At 37.1% G+C, this 18,732-nt stretch overlaps 1 long non-coding RNA gene across 1 annotated transcript in view; it reads left to right on the forward strand.

Annotated features, from left to right (window-relative positions):
- The first annotated feature begins 10,363 nt into the window (after positions 1–10,363).
- LOC143437378 (uncharacterized) overlaps positions 10,364–18,732 on the forward strand; it is a 379,856-nt gene continuing 371,487 nt past the window's right edge. The window contains exon 1 of the long non-coding RNA XR_013106871.1: positions 10,364–10,461. This is a non-coding gene — a long non-coding RNA (uncharacterized LOC143437378). The remainder of the gene's footprint in view (positions 10,462–18,732) is intronic.

Raw genomic sequence — 18,732 nt, forward strand, 5'->3', positions numbered from 1 at the left:
GACATGCTGAAGGCGGGTGTGGATCTTAGGAAGAATGGGGATTCTAGCAGAAGGGGGATGGTTTCCTGTGTACTTGCCAGTGCTTTCTCAGAATTGGACAGATGAGGGTATGGTGGGTGGGTCCTCATGCTGTACTCAGGTGAGGACATCCTCTAGGCAGGTGACCCTCAGCTTGATGTAAGGTGGAGCAGGTAAAAGTGCTGAAGGAGTGGAGACAGCATGGTAGGAAGGGCTTAGCCCAGATTCAAACCTTCCTCACTGGAACCAAAGGAGCAGGCACATGTCAGTGGGGGAGGGGAGGACCAGCACGGGGGGGGGGTGCGGGGGGAGAGGGAAGGGAACAGGGCTCTAAAGCCAGATTACTCACCACAACAGCTTGCAGCCAAGTTACACAGCAAGACCTGTCGTGGTGGCCTCCATCACACACACAAACACACGCACACGCACTCGCACAAGAGACACACTGAAGAGTTTATCACCGTCTTCCCCTTGCCTGGATCCCAGTCTCACCTGCTCACCTAGCTCCTATCAAAATCCAAGGGCAACTTGCTTAGCTTTGATATCTCTGTAGCTGGTCTCTACTTAGCAGTAACCAGCAGGCATGAGATGCTGCAGTGACCTCACCTAGCGTCTCGGGTACCAGGACACACACGTCTTTTTACATGTTAACTACCCATTCTTTCCCTGTTTTGAATCAGGTCTACTTTTCTATTGATTTGGGATTTTTTCGTTTCTGTTTGGGGGGGGGTCATTACTTTTTAGCTTTATGTTTGGGTACTAAATTTGTCAGCAGTTGAATGCACCACCAACACTGTTTATAGCTTCCAGTTTTAAATCTTGTTTCTTTTTATTTGTGGAATCTTTAGATACACAGAAAAACAAAATTGATTTTATTTTTTTTTGTTAAATTGGACTTTCTCTGTTATTTCATGGTGCCCTCACATCCTAATAATTCTACACTGCCTGCTATCACATGGGCACTCAGGAACTGCTGACTAAAGTGAGGAGGAGCTTTTATGTTTCTCAAAGTTTTTATTCATGTATTTAAGACCTGAATACATGTGGATTATTATTCATGTTTGACACAGGACAGATCTCTGATTTTTACCTCCTGTGTGTTCTAGGTTCATTGATTAGATATCTTCCTTCTACAGATACACGATACTACCTAGGTTTTCATATGTGCCTGGGTCTTTTTTTGTGTGTTACTATAACTTTCTAAGTCTCCATTGCAAGGCAAGTCTCTAGTTTTTCAAGAGAGTTTGGTCCTTCTTGGCCCCTTGTTCTTCTGCATAAATGCTGGAGTCAGTTTAAATAGTTCTTACCTGAAATCAGTCAGTACCCTTTCCTTGGCATTTTAATTAGCTGTTCTTTAATTGAGTGCGTTTATCAACTGCGGAGGATTTCATCTCTGTATATATTTGTGAATGTGAATTTTGTAAATCGTATTCAAGTCTTTCAATCCATTAATAGTTCATATTCCTTTACATACTAAATCATCTTTAATGTCAGGGGTTGTTTGGTGACATTTGAAGTTCTTACCCACCATTTGTTAAGCAAAGACTTCTGAACTTTTCTCCACTTTGCCTAATCCCCAGGGCTTGCCTACTCTACCTGTACTGAGTACATATGGAAGTCAGAAGAACCTATAGCTACCCCTTGGCATGTTATGGTGATGGAGGGCATTACCATGCCACTTGATTGGGTTTCATGTGGGTCGCTGCCTGGTCGACTTACCTGCTCCAGTACCTAATGGGAATATCCAGGGCTATCTCATTTAGCCTCTGAGGAGATGAGGGCCTGAGGAGGAGGGATTTTTCCTTGGGTCACTAAGTTTGCAGTGGTGGAGCTGAGATATGAACTCAGTCTGTTGAACCTCAAAAGCCCACATTCTTTCTTTGACTTTGTCCGGGAGGTCATCCTGATGTAACTCTCCTCCCCAATCAGCTTCTAGTTGTGCTTATCTTGGGTCTGTGCTGAACAATGGGTGGTCCTGTAGTGACAGGGGCAGTTTGTACACATGTGGAATGATTCAGTTGACAGGTTGTTTTCTCCTTCTCCCAGCCAGATTTCCAGAAAGTGGGATAAAAAATAGCCACATGTGGTCTTTAGGGACTTTTGTAGTTGTCAGTTGTATGCAGTATAAAATCTAAAATATAAACTGTAAAATATAAAATAAAATGTAAATATAAAATGAAATATGGAACATAAAATAAAATTAAAATAAAATAAATAAAAATATGATAAAATAAAATATAACATATAAAATGTAAAATATAAAATAAAATATAAATATGAAAAGACTGTGTCTATATTCTGAGAACATTCTCGGTATAAAGATTTGCAAAAAAAGTACTGCTTTCCTGTCTCCCCATGGCACAACTGCATGTCAGTTACCTCAGGACAGCAGGATTTACTATCAGAACTGTTCAGTTTTTGCTTTTGTGTTTTTGCTTATGACCCCTGCCCCACTGCTAACATTTACCTAGTTGACTTTTCAAGAGCTTAGGTTTCTCTTACAACTTTATTTTTCTTGCTCATAGCAGTTCAGTGTATGTGTGTTGGTTCATAGCTGGACAGTGGGCTACACAGTAGTGGTAGGCAGGGACATGCTCTGTTATGAGACACACCCTTTAAGTAGCTATTTGGACTCATTGGAGGAGAGATTCCTTCTGGGGGTAGGACACCTCTGGCCTCAAACTGGCACAACCTTTTAGCCAACAGGATCCTCTCAGACATTCTCTTTGGGTCTCATCCTCCAGAGTTGCCTGCATATTCTATCCAGCCACATGCACTTTTGGGTTCTAGAAAGTACCACTGCCTCCAGTACTTCATTTCCAGAGCTATTGACTCTACTGGGCAGGCTGCTGGACTGACTTTTACAGCAGGGAGCTGTAACTGTTGTTTATTGTTTTGCCTTTTCTTGGTTGTAGGATCAGTACATGGCTGCCAAGATCCAGATGCTGGAGGAGCAGATCTGCTACACATGAGGATGGGACACTGTCTGAAATATTTAGTGGAACACAGAGGTTGAGTACATTTTACTTTTTCGTGCCCAATTTTATTGTGAACTTTTTAGGATTAAGAAAAAAAATTGTTTTAATCCTCAATTATTTATAGTCTGTATTATTTACTTTTCTGTTGCTGTAAAAAATACTATGACCAAGGTAATTTATGGAAGAGATTATTTTGGCTTGTGCTTCCAGAAGGATGAGACCATCATGGCAGGGAGCTGAGAGATCACATGTTAAACCCCAAACATGAACAGAGAGAGTGAACTGGAATTGACGCTAGTCTACATACTATCCTCAGAGCCTGCCCCTAGTGAGGTGTAGCCTGTTAAGTCACCACCATGGTTCAGATATTTGATCCTATGGTAGACATTCACATTCAAACCACCACATTCCACTCCTAGGCCCCAAAGGCTCAGAGGCCATTGTGATAATGCAAAGTATATTTAATCTTACTTCAGAAGCCCCCATAGTCTTTCACAGTCTCAATAAAACCCTGTGAGTTTGAATAGTGAATTAATTTCAGCATACAATGGCACAGATACACATGATTATTCCTAAAAGGAGGAATGGGGACATAGTCAGAAAATGTTGGACCCAACAAGACTGATAACACAGCATGTAATCACCGAATCCCCAGCTCAGCAATTCCCAGCTGTGGGCCATGACCCATCTGAAACCAGATATTTACATGATAATTCATGACAGTAGCAAAATGATGGTCATGAAGTAGCCACGAAAATAATTTTATAGTTGGGGGTCACCACAACACAAGGAACTGTATTAAAGGGATACAGAATTAGGAAGGTTGAAACCCAGTTCTCTAGCTTAATATCTGATATCTGAGGGCTTAGATGGCTCCATCCCTCCATCTTTTCTGCCTGCAGAATATATTTCTTTTTTATTTTTTTTTCGAGACAGGGTTTCTCTGTGTAGCCCTGGCTGTCCTGGAACACACTCTGTAGACCAGGCTGGCCTCAACCTCAGAAATCCATCTGCCTCTGCCTCCCGAGTGCTGAGATTATAGGCATGCATGACCACTGACCGGCTTTTATTTTTCCAGAATATATCTCTAATAAGCTGGTTCCACTTCGTGTAAGCCACTTTTCCTGACAGATGTCTCACAGCTTTGGCGTCTCCAACATCTTGGAGTCCATAGAGCATCCCAGGCTTCACTTCATCTCTCAGGGTCTTCATGCAGGGACTCAGGATTAGGGTTGGCCCTGAGGTTCTTTGTGGTGCATGCTTGTGATTTTCCTAACAAAGGATCTGATGGTCTTTTTTGCTTGAGAAAGGGTACATATACAGCAGAAAATACTTGGTTTTGCCAAAGAAGTCAGGAGAGGGCCATATTGTCAGTCTGAAAAGGGTATCTCTAAGGAGTAGGCCCTTAACAGGACTGACTACATATTTGTTTTATTTTGTCTTTTGTTTTTTGGGGTTTTTTTGTTGTTGTTTTTAAATTTATTTGTTTTTGTTTTTTGAGACAGGGTTTCTCTGTGTAGCTCTGGCTGTCCTGGAACTCACTCTGTAGGCCAGGCTGGCCTCGAACTCAGAAATCTGCCTGCCTCTGCCTCCCAAGTGCTGGGATTAAAAGTGTGTGCCATCAATTATTGATCATTTTTGGTTATCAATTAATATTGATAATTGTTGATTACCATTTATTGATTATTGATTGGTATTGATTATTGATTGTTATTCTATCACCCTTATCCCCCTGCCTCTGCCTCCCAAGTGCTGGGATTAAAGGCATGCACCAACACCATCAGGTACTATTTTAATTTTTATTATTTGGTCTTATTCTTTGGTGTCTTTGTTCTTCTCTTGTGTTTGGTTTAGGACTTAGTGGTCCTTTCCAATTCTTTTATTAGTAGGGATGGGCTGACTGCACAAAGACCCTTGGCTTTTGTGGTTGTGAGCCCTCTGATCTGTTGTCTGGGCTGTAGCCTGCAGTGTATTGATCTCAGACAGCCTGCAGTGTAGTCATTTGTGAGAACTGGTTTGGCTGTACTGTGCCCTCTTTATAAGTGTGTGAAGGTTGGGGGGTGGGGAATATAGGAAATCAGAAAGCTTGTATGGGAAGGTTGACTTAGGGCCCAGATGCCTAGATCAGCTTCTTGTGTCTGTGAGAAAGCTTTGGAAAGATAGCTGCTGTTTGTTCAGATGCTGATCTCAAGTTGTGAAGGCTGCTTCTCTGGAAGTTTTGACTTTGGGTCCCTGGTTTTTCTTTCAGGGAACCCCAACTATGTTGTGACATTGGCACCACCTTGTGTCCCAGCTCAGGGTTGGGATGCTACCTCTGGATGCCTAGGTTTGCTTGAGCTTGGAGAGGGAGCCTCTCATTCAGCTCTTTGTAGACTTCTTAGACTCATTGCATGCTTAATTTCCACCCTGATGCAGCTTTAGAGTGAAGCCCTCGTTGTTTATTTTGTGGGGAATAGGGGGCAGATTTTCATCCCAGCATAGTTCAGTTCTAAGCTGGACATAAGGTGCACCAATTTGTTGCTAAAATTTCCAACCCTAATAGCCCATATATATAAATGACACACAATCCAAATATTTTAATTATAAGTCATATGTCAAGATTGGGCAAATCTAATACAATACTAACTTATTTCCCAAAGCTAAGACTCCTTATTAATTGTGGTTTCTCCCGGTCACGTGGTTCTGGTTCATAGTGGCTTCCTCCTCTCTTCTTCTTTCTTTCTTTTTCTTCCTCTACCTGCCACCCCCTTTTGAGCCTCCAGTCCCAAATTTCCTCGCAACTATCCAATCACAGGCTCTGTTACTTTTATTGACCAATTAAAATAGAGAACATTCACATAGCATCACCTAAGTACATGATGGTCTGCTTGTGGGGTCTGACTTTTTAGTACAAATCCAAATAATGTTAATTATTTAAGTGTGTGTTTTACTATATTTCTGACACAGCTGTTTTCCACATGTGTATTTCTAGTCTGCTGTAGCAGCATAGAACATGTATTGTTAATGGTGTATATTCTTGCCAGTAATACATGCATTTTTTTTGTTGGATATGCTACTATTGATTATCTAAAGGGTCATAATGGTTTTACACAGGAAAGCTAATTTTCAGAATTTTGTTTTGCTTTTTGAGTCAGGGTTTTCTGTATAGCCCTCACTGTCCTGGAACTCACTTTGTAGATGAGGCTGCCCTTGAACTCACAGAGATCTGCCTGCCCTCTGTCTCTGAGTGCTGGGGTTTAAGTCCTGCACCTGGCTTGATTTTTTTAATACTTACATCATTTTGTTAACTTTTGGGAGTTTGGTGAGGGCTAGTATAATTTGCACTTTAAATATATTTAAGTGGATCTTCACTTCCTGCTCTGTCCTTTATCTTATTAGGCAGGCTTCCTCTGATTTTGGACTAAGCAGGCTTTCTTTAATTTTTTTCTAGTTTGTGTTCTTCTTTCACTGGCCTTTTACAAGAGTTGGATGTACTCAGAATAGGCTGTCATATTGCATGAAAGATTCAGCCAGAGCCTGAGACAAGTAAAACTGAGTGGGGATTTTGTTTGATTGTTTTTGCATCTATCCTCCATGATTTTTCTATGAGGTCAGACCATCTTTACCAAGAAGGCAAGTTGGCACTAGGGTGAGGACCTTAAGACAGCATCTGGTAAGGCTGTAGTCTGACCCTCAGTCTGCAGTGGGAAATATAATTAGAGTAACTCTGTAGATAGACATTTGAAAGAATGAATAACTGGTGTAGTCCAGTTTTGGATATTGTTACTCATATATCTTTATGAAGATAAATGAATTTTTTAGTAATGTTACTTAAACAGATTTTGTACTTATTAATGTTACTTAAAAATAAATAGGTAGAGTATCCAGGATGTGAATTTAGTATAGCATTGTCATAAATCTTGCATTTGTAAGCCTGTGATCATATATTTGCCTTTGGATATTTGTAGCATCTAAATACACATTTTTGTGTTAATTGTTCAAGTGTTGTCATTTTTCCTGTAAAAAGTTTTACTGAGTTAATACAGCATACTTGATTCTTACATCATACTCTCTGGAATACTAGTAAGCCAGCTGGTTTGTGGTTGAATACAGGACTTCAATCCTATATGTGGTGGTATAGGGTTTAATGTGTTAAAATATCGCTTCTATAAAAAGCAAATGTAAAACCAGGAGCAGATGCTCAGGCAAAACATATTGTTCATTTTATGAAAATCATATGTTATTCACATAGTAAATAAATGACAAATCCTATGTTAGAGATGATAGGTTCTAGTTAATCTTGTAGAGAAAGTTACAGAACACCAATGGATAAGCTTGTGTGTGCTTGTAATTTCAGTGCTTGGTAAATGTCAGTAGAAGGCCATGGAAGTAGTAGGAAATTTAGACCCTATTTTGAAAATAAATGAAAAACAAGAAAACAAAGTAATGTTCATGTCTTTAGTTTGGACAAGAATTATCCTTTGCTCAAACAAATATAATGTTTATGGTTTAGCTTTCTAGTACTTAGGAGGGAAACAGTAAGTAACAGAGAATTTGTATTTTAAGCTTTCAAGTCAGATACATTAACTTAATTTTCTTTTATTCTTTAGAAATCACATAATTAAGAAGATTGAGACAGACAATAAATGAAAAGCAAATGGGCTGAGCATCTGGACTGTTTTACCTCATATGAGGTTTGTTATAGTATATGAGATATTTACATACTCTGCATATATATGTGTGCGCATGTATGGATGTAGTGTATAGGTGAGATTTTCTAGTTACACTGGCGTAGTTTCTGGATATGAGGAATAGGAAACCAAATTTTTAAAAAATGATTAGTAAGTTATTGTTTAATCAAATGGCTGGCAGAAACTTGAAATTTCTGTAACATATTAGTTTTAAGTTCTATAGAACCTTCTTGTCTGTTCACTGTTTTCCTATTACAGTGAATCTGCACAGCTCTCCTAAGTCAAGGGGGATGGACTGCATCTCTCTCACCACTTTTATCCTTGCCGACCCCAGGGACTGTGTGTTACAAGATAATAGGATGGTTTACATTTATTAAAACAGTTTGAGTTTATTGTAACATGTTTTTATCTTAACTATTGCTGAAGAGTAAAAAAAAAAAAAAAGAATTTTACTAGTTTTTGTACTAAATATAGAAAAAATTTGCAGTTCATGTAGGTGTTTGAAACTTAAAAATTTGTACCTGAAAATAATAGAAGCCATATTTCTTTAATAAAGTTTAAGGAAAATGAATTTTAAATAATGATTAAATCTTATTTTAATTCAGATATACCAGATTCATCAGTAGGGGAGACTTCAGGTTCTAAACAAAGAGATTGAATTGAGTCTTTTTTTCAAAAGCTGAAATTTCTCCCTGTAGTTATGAAGGCAGGTATGGAGAAGCTAAGTGAGTTCTAGTTCTTAATGGCTAGTCAATTCTTATATATTTATAGAAAGATTAAGTGTTGCAAGTTAATTCTATGACTTCCACATATTAAATACATATTATGAAAGGAAATAATCTTAGCCTGAGTTCTTCACTTTACAACTATGTAAATAATTTTAAATAACATAATTGTCCCTAATGATAGAGCTTCCAGTAAAAACAAAAACAAAACAAAAAACAAAAAACAAACAAAAAAGGCATTATCATATTTATTTTGTTTCAGGTATAAAAAGTAAGAAATTAAAAGCTACATTTTCTTTCTTTTTGTATTTTAATGGCATTGGTGGAAACCTTATTTGTTCACTCTTTCCTTTACAAATAATAATAAAAAAAAAACTTTCCTCTAAACGTCCTTGACTGGAGTTCTGGGCCATCCATCTCTGTAAGACCCCAAGGGCTGCCGTGCCCTGGCTGAGACTCTCCATTTGCTGCTGTCTGCTAAGTAACATTCTGCCATTTTTCTAAGAACAAAACATCCTTCCCAGCACTTGAGAGGCAGAAGCAGGGGGATGACGTCAATGGAATAACAGTCAATAATCAATGACAATCAATAAATGGTAATCAATAATTATTAATACTAATTGATAACCAATAATGATCAATAATTGATGGCACACACCTTTAATCCCAGCACTCAGGAGGCAGAGGCAGGTGAATTTCTGAGTTTGAGGCCAGCCTGGTCTACAGAGTGAGTTCCGGGACAGCCAGGGCTACACAGATTAACCCTGTCTCAAAGAAACAAAACAAAACAACAACAACAAAAAACCAAAAACAAAATAACAAAACATCCTGTTACAGGATGATGCCCCAGGAAGGGAATTTATACTTGACAACCTATTGCACCCGAGTTGATTTCCTGTTTTTTTCCTGAGTTTGTGTTTTTCCTTCCCTGGCTTGGTGTATATACTGAACCTGCTCAGTAAAGGCATTGGCATTCTCTCACAGTGAATGACCGAGTCTGAGTTTTTCTTTAATCCCCCAGGCCTACGCCTAAGCTCGGTACTGCAGGCAATGATGGAGCTATCAATCTCCTACACAGTTCTGTCTGACAGATGACAATTTCAGACTTTCCCAAGAAAGTAGGCAATCTGCATAATGTCTGTCTGTTGCTTAAATGCACACTTTAAATATAGTGAAACACTTCTCACTTCCAATCTTAAAACTATGGGAATACTCTGAACATCAAAAGTAAAACTTTCATCGCACTTTCAGACCTAGTAATCTTACTCCCCAGAACAGTACAGTTGCCAAAAGTTCAGAGATCTATAAATCTATGAGCTGTTGTAGCTGTCCTCCCCTCCTCAGATCCCCAGGCCTTTCCCACACTCACCTTCTATCTCTGTGTAGTTCATGTACTGTAGTGTATATGTCATATACCAAAATATCCACATTTGATAATGATGCAATTGTTGTAAGTCTAACTTTATGGACTGTGAAGAAGTTATAGGGGCTGTGGGCTTAGATGATGACAGGGTTCCAGCTGGGTATAGACTTGCAGGATCACATAGAAACTACCAGGACCACCTGTAGAACATTTCCTACAAAGCAAATTTGAACTGTGAAAAAACTAATATTAATATTTTAATGGGTATTAAGGGAGAGAGTGAACATAGAGTTTTTTAAAAAAGGACAGTTTGGCCTCACATAGACTTGGTGCAGGCTTAGAGAAACTGCCAAGTAAAGTTACATAGGAAATCATTTTAATGATACTGTAATACTTTGCCTGTTGTACCAAAGCACTACAATAGTGTGTTTATAACAGAGATCTCTCTTTTCTTGTCATCTTGTTTGTAGTTTATTGAATGCTTTGCTTCCAGCCCTAAAAAAACAGTATTGGAGATTGAAAGAAACTGGCCTGTCAAATGCTGCTTTTGATTCTGACTTCAAAGATGTTGAAAATTTAGTAGAGAGAAAAAAAAGTGGTGGCTTGGGCTGACCAAACTACCAAACATTCAAACCAAAGTGATCTTCCAGGGATTTCTCTTCCTGTGACCTTCCCACAGCTTGGACTAATTCAGTCTATTCCTTGTTGTAAGTACTTTTATTTTATTCCATAAATGGAAGCTTATTTCTAAGATTTTTTGTTATATTCCAATCTACAGTACAGTTGGTTTCTTTTAAATAGATTTTGTTATTTGATTACCACTGACAAAGAATCTAGCTTCTAAGTAATTTTAATTAATAAGAATCTCCCAGGACCTACCACCATCTATATATTGATGTTCTGAATAACTAGCAGTTTCATTTCCTTCCCATTCTTATTTAAATTTTAACTTCAATTAAGGGTTAAAGTATATAAAAATATTCTTATAATTTATATTAACTTAATGTTAAAATCAACTAACACTACAGAATTCACTGTTTCTATTGACGTTTGTTATCTCTTATCTTTCTACAGATTGTGAATAAGATATTTTCATTGCAAAGCCGACACATAATCTTGGCTTAATATGATACTTTTTGCAGTGTAGAATGTAGCAATGTGGATTGCCCTGTCTTTGAGAGAGACAATGTTAGCAATTTGTTATGCTTATGTGCCCTCTGACTTGCACACTCTGTCTTCCCTTGAGCTCTCTGGGTTTGTTTCACAAATACATTTTATTGGTTAAGCCTAGGTTTTGTGAGGTTTCACTTGAAGATTGGCACATTTTGTTCTGCAATTGTTATCAGTTACTTAGCTTACTGTAAACAGTTTAAATCTACCTATATCAGGAATGTACTTCATTTAAAAGTTTAAGAACTTACAAAATAAATTTGCAGTGATTTTATCAGAATTTTGGTGAGTAGTGCATCAGATTATTTTTGTGGGTGTTACCCAATACCTAAGAATGTGTTGGAAGCCGACTTTTAGCAGAAAGCAGCTAGATTATCTTTGCAGCCATCTCGAACCATATACCCTGATAAGAGATTTGGTTTTCAATAGCCTACAACAGCTGAAGCACACTCTGATATCCCACATATTTTGTGTTGCTGTTTACTGCCCCCAGCTAAAAGGTGCACATGGTAGTCACGTCTACAAGGCACGTGGTTCACGTGCTGTCCACGTGCTATCCAGGCCATATATGCCTGTAAGGCGCACGTGATATCCACGCTATAGACGCCTGTAAGGCTTACGTCATATCAACACCTACAAGGCACGTGGTATTCACGCACCTACAAGGCACATGGCAAAAGAGTATAAATACCTCAGAATTCCCTTCAATAAAAGAGACTTGATAAGAGAGAGACTTGAGACTTGAGACTTGATCAAAACCTCTGTCTTGTCTCCATTCTTTTCGTCTCCTGCCCCAAGAGCCCCACTCTTTCTCTTGAACAGAGCACTTAGCCCCAAAGCGATGAGGCAGAGTACGGGCCGCAACAAGAATGGATTTATTTTGGCCAAAGATTTTGCAAAAGATCAGTCCATAGTCATAGGGGCAGATCATACTGTGAGTTGAGGCCACATTCTGGAGAAGTTGACAGAGAGGGAACCAGGGAGGCCAGAAGACCTTGAAATTCATGTTCCTGCCTCTTCCACTGACACCACACATCCTCCCACAACAGCACATTCAGCTGGTTTAAAACGTGAACCTGGGTGAGAAATTTTATATTTATTATTTATTTTTTTATTATTTTATATTCACACCATAGCCATGTATATTTGCTTCCGTGCATTCATAGAACATGATTTGAAAAACCATGATTAGAAAACCAAAACTATTTTTTCAATTTAAGTACGTCATTGATATTTTGGCTCCCCACAAAATTAATTTTCTGGTTATAGATACCTACAATATCAGATGCCTCAAAACAGACACTGGGGAGCCCATGTAACAGTCAGAAATGTTGACTGTTGGATCATTTTGTGTCTTCGAGATACACCTCTATCAAAACTTTCTAAAATAAAAAAGATAGTGGCTGAACAATCCTGGCCTCTAGTGTTTATGATAAAGAATGCTGTACCTAGTGCTCAGGAGGGCATATGTTTAATTTTTTAGTAAACTAAAATAGTAACACATTCTTTTTTTTTTTTCTTGGATTTTTTGGATTTTTTTTTCAAGTCAGGGTTTCTCTGTGTAGCGCTGGCTGTCCTGGAACTCACTCTGTAGACCAGGATGGCCTGGAACTCAGAAATATGCCTGCCTCTGCCTCCCAAGTGCTGGGATTAAAGGTGTGTGCCATCAATTATTGATCATTATTGCATATCAATGAGTATTGATAATTATTGATTACCATTTATTGATTATTGATTATATATCAGCATTGATTATTGAGCCTTATTCCATCACTATGATCCTCCTGCCTCTGCCTCCCATGTGCTGGGATTAAGGGTGTGTGCCATCAATTATTGATTGTTATTGGCTATTGATTAGAATCTATTATTGATTAGCATTGTCTGCTGATTATTGATTATCATGATAATCAATCACTTTTGGTTATTGACTAGTGTTGATTATTGGTCATTGGTATTTATTATCGATTGGCATGATTATTGATCATTATTCCATCACCATCCTTCCCCTGCCTCTGCCTCCCAAGTGCTGGGATTAAAGGCGTGCCAGCCACCACTGCCCAGCATGTTTTGCTTTCTTTCTCAGAATACTTCCTCTTGTGTGCATTATTAGTAGAGGTGTTAACAAAGGGAGAATCCTTGTCGTCATTTTGTAGTAAATCTCATTAGATCTAATCCCATTCATCAGTGTCTCCCTGTCACGTGCACCCTGCTTTACAGCCTATGGCTCATGTTTGCTAACCGCTGTGCTCGCTTGTATACTAATGTACAGCTCTGTAAGAAACCTTATCATTTACAACCTTAAGCTAATGATAAATTAGTTCCTCCGGGGAAAATCATTCAGGACATGTGATTTGGCACATCAAAAGATGACCCCGAAAGGCCTGCCCAATTTTTAGAAGAATTTTAAACTCATTAGTGACAAATGATCTTGTCTCTTTATTTAAAGGAACCACTTGTGAAATATTTCAGTATTTCAAAAATAAATTTATGGCCTCTTTGCATATGAAACCATATGAATTGCCAGTATTTGTGTCTTAAGGAGTTGTTTAAAACAGAGAAGGGAAAGAATGTTTTTTTTTTCTTAATGTAATTTTTTAGAGCATTCAAAGAAATTTTGGTACAAGAAATGAATAATTGTGATAATATAAATTGGTTCTCATTTTTCTTGTGTCTTCTGTAAGTCTAATATCCAATTAATATACTAATATATTAATAGGTAATATATTATATATAATATACTGATAAATTAAAGAACATTGGGTTGTTGTTGATGTTTTGGTTTGTTTTTTATCTTACTGTTCTCATAGATAAAACTCCATTAAAATCTCTGTATATATGCTTTACAAGTTATTTAATTATCACCTTAGGCTGTATATCGAAAAGTAAAATAGCTAGATCTGGTAGTTTGTCTATGTATCTGCATCCACCATGAAATTCTCTTCTATTAAGTGCAGAGATTTTAGAGGCTCCTTCAAAGGCTTTCACGACCCATTGCCAAGCCATAGAGTTCTACCAGCCTTCCTGTGGACAGGCTTTCTGAGCCAGGCCTCTGCAATTTCCAAGGATTTTTGAGTCCCAGATGCTGTGTCCTGTTTCTCAATTAACACCCTGACCTGTTGAGTCTTTCTCTGTACTAAAAATCAGATGGAAACTGTACTCTATTTATGAAATCCCCCCTTCCTTCCTAAAGGGTCACTGTTAAGGCAGCTGTAGCTTGCAGTCTGTCTCCAGCAGTCTCTAAGAGTTGGAAGCTGTTTTCAGTAATTCAGTTTTAAGGTTTTTCTTCGTTCACTGTATTAACCATTTTTTTTGGGGGGGAAGGGGATTCTTGGTTATTGTTGGGGGGTTTTTTGCTTCTTTTTGTTTGTTTATTTGTTTGTTTTTAATACCAACAGATACCTTGAAAAAGTTGAGTTTCAGGACAGCCTGGTCTACAGAGGGAGTTCCAGGACAGCCAGGGATACACAGAGAAATCCTGTCTTGAAAAAACAAAAACAAAAACAAAAACAAAAAACAAAAAAAAATCTTGAGCCATAGGTTATATATTTCATGAACTTGTAACAATACTTTGGTTTAATACCCTAGTGGACTTTTTTTCCAAGCAAATTTTCCCCCCCAAAAAAGTGATGTGATTTAGTATATGAGGCTGGTACCTAGCTTTCTTCCCATTGAACTACATAAATTTATGTCACTTATTTTGTAGTGTTAAGTATTGAACACTGATTCCCATGTATGCAAATAAACACTCCAATGCAGAGCTGTACCTGAGCTACTAACTTCTGTCTTACTGTTACACGTTATAGTTATCTAATAATATACTAAAGAACACTGGGTTCTTGAATATTTTTTGTTTGTTTTTTACTTTATTGTTTTCATAAGTAAAATCCATTAAAATCTCTCTATATGTTTTACAATTTATCTAATTATCTCCTTAGACTGTATACCAGGCTGTTTGTATGTTTTTTAAGCTCTTGATGGTGATCAAATTATTCTCATGTCTAATCAAATTGTACAGTGTGTCATCCATCCTAAATGAATAAATAAAAGTAAAAGTTCTTATGTGCTGTTCTGTTTAATGTAATTACTTCTGAATTGATTACCTAATTATTTGATTTACCTAATTGTGTTATCTTTTCTCTTGTTCTATTTTTGGTGTGTGTGTGTGAATTTTTTTTTTGTTATTTTCACATGCATACCTACCTACCTACATACATACATACATACACACACACACACTATGTATACATGAATTCTAAACATGGCTAAATATGTTACATGTATTTTTTTCTTCTCTCTCTTCTATTCACATAGACCTTAGGAGACCTTATAGGTTTTTAAGGAAGTTTGCTTATTGTAGTGTTTGGGATCCAGGATCTTATAAATGCTTAGATTTTTTAACCCATCTTGAAATTATAAAGATATCTACTATTAGGACAGTTATTTACTTTCCAGAGAATAGACAAGAGACAGCATCTCTGTCTAGTGTGTAGTTGTAACTAGTGTGGTATCTTCTGTTCACAGTTTGTGTGTCTGTGGAGATAATGTGATTTGTGTAAGTCGTTATGTTAATCCTGATCACCATTATTTCATGTTACTGGGTATCTGCCTGGTAAATTCCCAATAAACTAAACAACGAGAGGCTGCAAATTTGTCAACAGCACATATTACTGACATTGTGAGTTGAACTATATACATTTTCTTTGTTTTGTTTTGTTTTGTTTTGTTTTGTTTTGTTTTGTTTTTCTGAGACAAGGTTTCTCTGTGTAGCCCTGGCTGTCCTGCAACTCACTCTGTAGACCAGGCTGGCCTCGAACTCAGAAATCCGCCTGCCTCTGCCTCCCAAGTGCTGGGGTTAAAGGCATGTGCAATCAATTATTGATCATTATTGGCTATCAATTAGTATTGATAATGATCGATTAGCATTTATGGATTATTGATTATTGATCAGCATCGATTATTGATCGTTATTCCATCACTGTCATCCCCCTGCCTCTGCCTCCCGAGTGCTGGGATTAAAGGCCACTGCCCGGCATCTATATCCATTTTCTTTTTATTGAACAGCAAAATATTAAATGAGAAAGCTTAAATGAACACTAGGATTGTCTAATACTGAATTGTTGTTTGAGACTGAAATTGTACCCCATATGACCTTTCTGGTAATCTACAATTAATCAGACTCTTTCTTTAGTTAAAAGATTCAGTAAAAAAAAAATACAGATTGCTGAACCATATTAGCCTCTTGACTAGAAATGTCAATGTTACTGAGGGTTTATATTAGTTTAATTTTTATTGTTGTTACTTTTATTTTGATTGAGTTTCAAGGCAGGCAAGAAAGTTGTTCTCGTTTGGAATGTATGGGAGTGTTTGTTGGAGTGGCTAAGGAAGGTAGTTTTGGTTTTTTGGAGACAGGGTCTCAAGTACCTGACTGTATTTGCCTACTCTGATCTCAACATGTACCTAAGATAAACTTGAACTTGTGACCTTTAAGACTCAGTTATTTTGCTAGGAGAAACATCTGTACATGAATTCAAGTTTCTTCTGTAGTAAGAATTAAATAAAACCACACATTTTGGTTTAAAATTATTTGAACAGACTTCTCATTAATATTAAACTGAGTTAGATACTTTTTATAATTACTAAGATAATTACTTAACATGTTTCACCCAGGTGCTGGTGAGAGGCTCAGGGGTCAGGAGTGTGCACTGTCCTTGCAGAGGACTTGAACTCAGGTCTCAGCACTAACATCAGAGAGCTCACAACCTCCTGTAACTAACGAGAGGGAATTCAAGTTCCTCTTCTAGCCACTGTGGCCAGCAACACACACAAGCACATACACACCCACACAGATTCACATACATGTAAATAAAGTGCAAAGTCATAGCTTTGCTTTTACATTTTAAAAAACTACGCAAAGAAAATAGGCAAAAAAAAAAGTTTTTTTCTTCCCATTTGTTTACTGGAATATATACCACAGAGCTCATAACAAACATTTTAGTATTTACAGATTGTTTCTAAATGGTATGCTTCTGCTGATGTGTGTGATTCATCTAAGATAAGTATCATTTTTACATATGAGTAGTGAAAACATAGATCACTTATACTATTACCTTTTGGCCTGGATCCAACTCATTACAGCAGAAAAGTGAACATGTGTGGCTTCCAAAGTGTCATATACATATACATCATATACATCATATACATATATATCATATACATATACATCATATACATATATATCATATACATATACAATATATACATATACATCATATACATATACATCATATACATATATATCATATACATATAACATATACATCATATACATATAACACATACATATACATATATATCATATACATATTCATATACATATAACGTATACATCATATACATGTACATATATATATCCATCATATACATATACATAAATACTTAAATTTGTAACTCAGTTACAGATTCACAGAACTAAAAGGAAACTAGTAATAAAAGATTAAAACCTCTTTATGAAGCATTCATATACTAATGTTTCTTTAAATTACTTGTAGGAAGAAGGGAAAAATTTCTACCTTCTGAAAGGATTTCAGCTGAGGTAGACTTTCTAAAGAAGTGAAATATGTGAACAATACATATATTAAAGGAGGACAGGTAGATGATGGGAGAAGTGATGGACTGAGCAGTACAGGAATCTGGAGGTGGTTCAGTGTTTCTTTTTGATAAATACTGTGATTTTTATCAAGATATCTTCATACATTTCTTTGTCAAACTCTCCTATAGTTCATTTTAATGTGTAAGTGGCCAGTGTGTTGCTTTTATTATACCTAAATTTTTCCTTCATATTTCTTTAAATATAAATTCAAGAAGTTTGAGAAAGATGGTGAATCAGAGGTGAATATCCAAACTTTAATTTTTTCATTCACCAGTCAACAAATATTTATTCATAACGTCTCAAAAATTTTTAAGATTTTACTTTTAACTATGCATATTTGCACGTCTGTATGTGAGTTTGTACCAGAAGAGAGTGTCAGAGTGGTTGTGTCCACATGAAGTGGATACTGGAAACTGAACTTGCTTTGTTTTGTCAAAATTAAGATGATGCCTAAAAAGGTCTGTATACCTCTTCATTTAAGTTATTGCCAGTGTAACAAAACCATAAAAGATGTCTTTATTTAATAGTGAAAATTTGAATGTTCTGTGTTTTATTTGGCTATTTCCTAATAGACTTAATTTTATCCTTGTAGTAGACCTCAGCATTGTGTCACACTGAAAACTGCAGTTTCTGAATTATCTGCCATTCCTTCATATTTTCTTCTTACCTGAGATGAGATTGTTTTAATTGTGCTTTTACTTAATGAAAGCCTGAGCATAGAAGTATATTCTTGTGGTCCCAGCTAGGACACTGAAACATGAAGGTCATCTCAATCTTGTTTCAGTATGATCTTGGACAACATAGTGATGCCCATTTCCACTTGCCAACCATATTTTATAGAAGAATTGTGAGGCTAGAATTTCAGTGCCATCTTGGAATCAGTTCCCACTGATACTAAGAGATGACTTACTCCTTGCCTGTACTACTTTGGTCCCTCTGATGGACAGCTAACCATTTCTGCTTTTAAATATGTTATGGATGTACTTTATGTCATTCATTTCTAACTTGGTTCTAACATGTTTCCCACTCCTCTCTATCACTGCAGACTGCCCTATCCTGGCTGTCATCATTTTCACATGAGCTGTAGAGGTAGGCTGGTTGCTGACTTTCCTGCTTCTTCCTGCCCATTCATTCATTCATTCATTCATTTGTTTACAAG

The sequence above is a fragment of the Arvicanthis niloticus genome, chromosome Y, assembly GCF_011762505.2.
Source record: "Arvicanthis niloticus isolate mArvNil1 chromosome Y, mArvNil1.pat.X, whole genome shotgun sequence".
Classification (NCBI taxonomy): Eukaryota; Metazoa; Chordata; class Mammalia; order Rodentia; family Muridae; genus Arvicanthis; species Arvicanthis niloticus.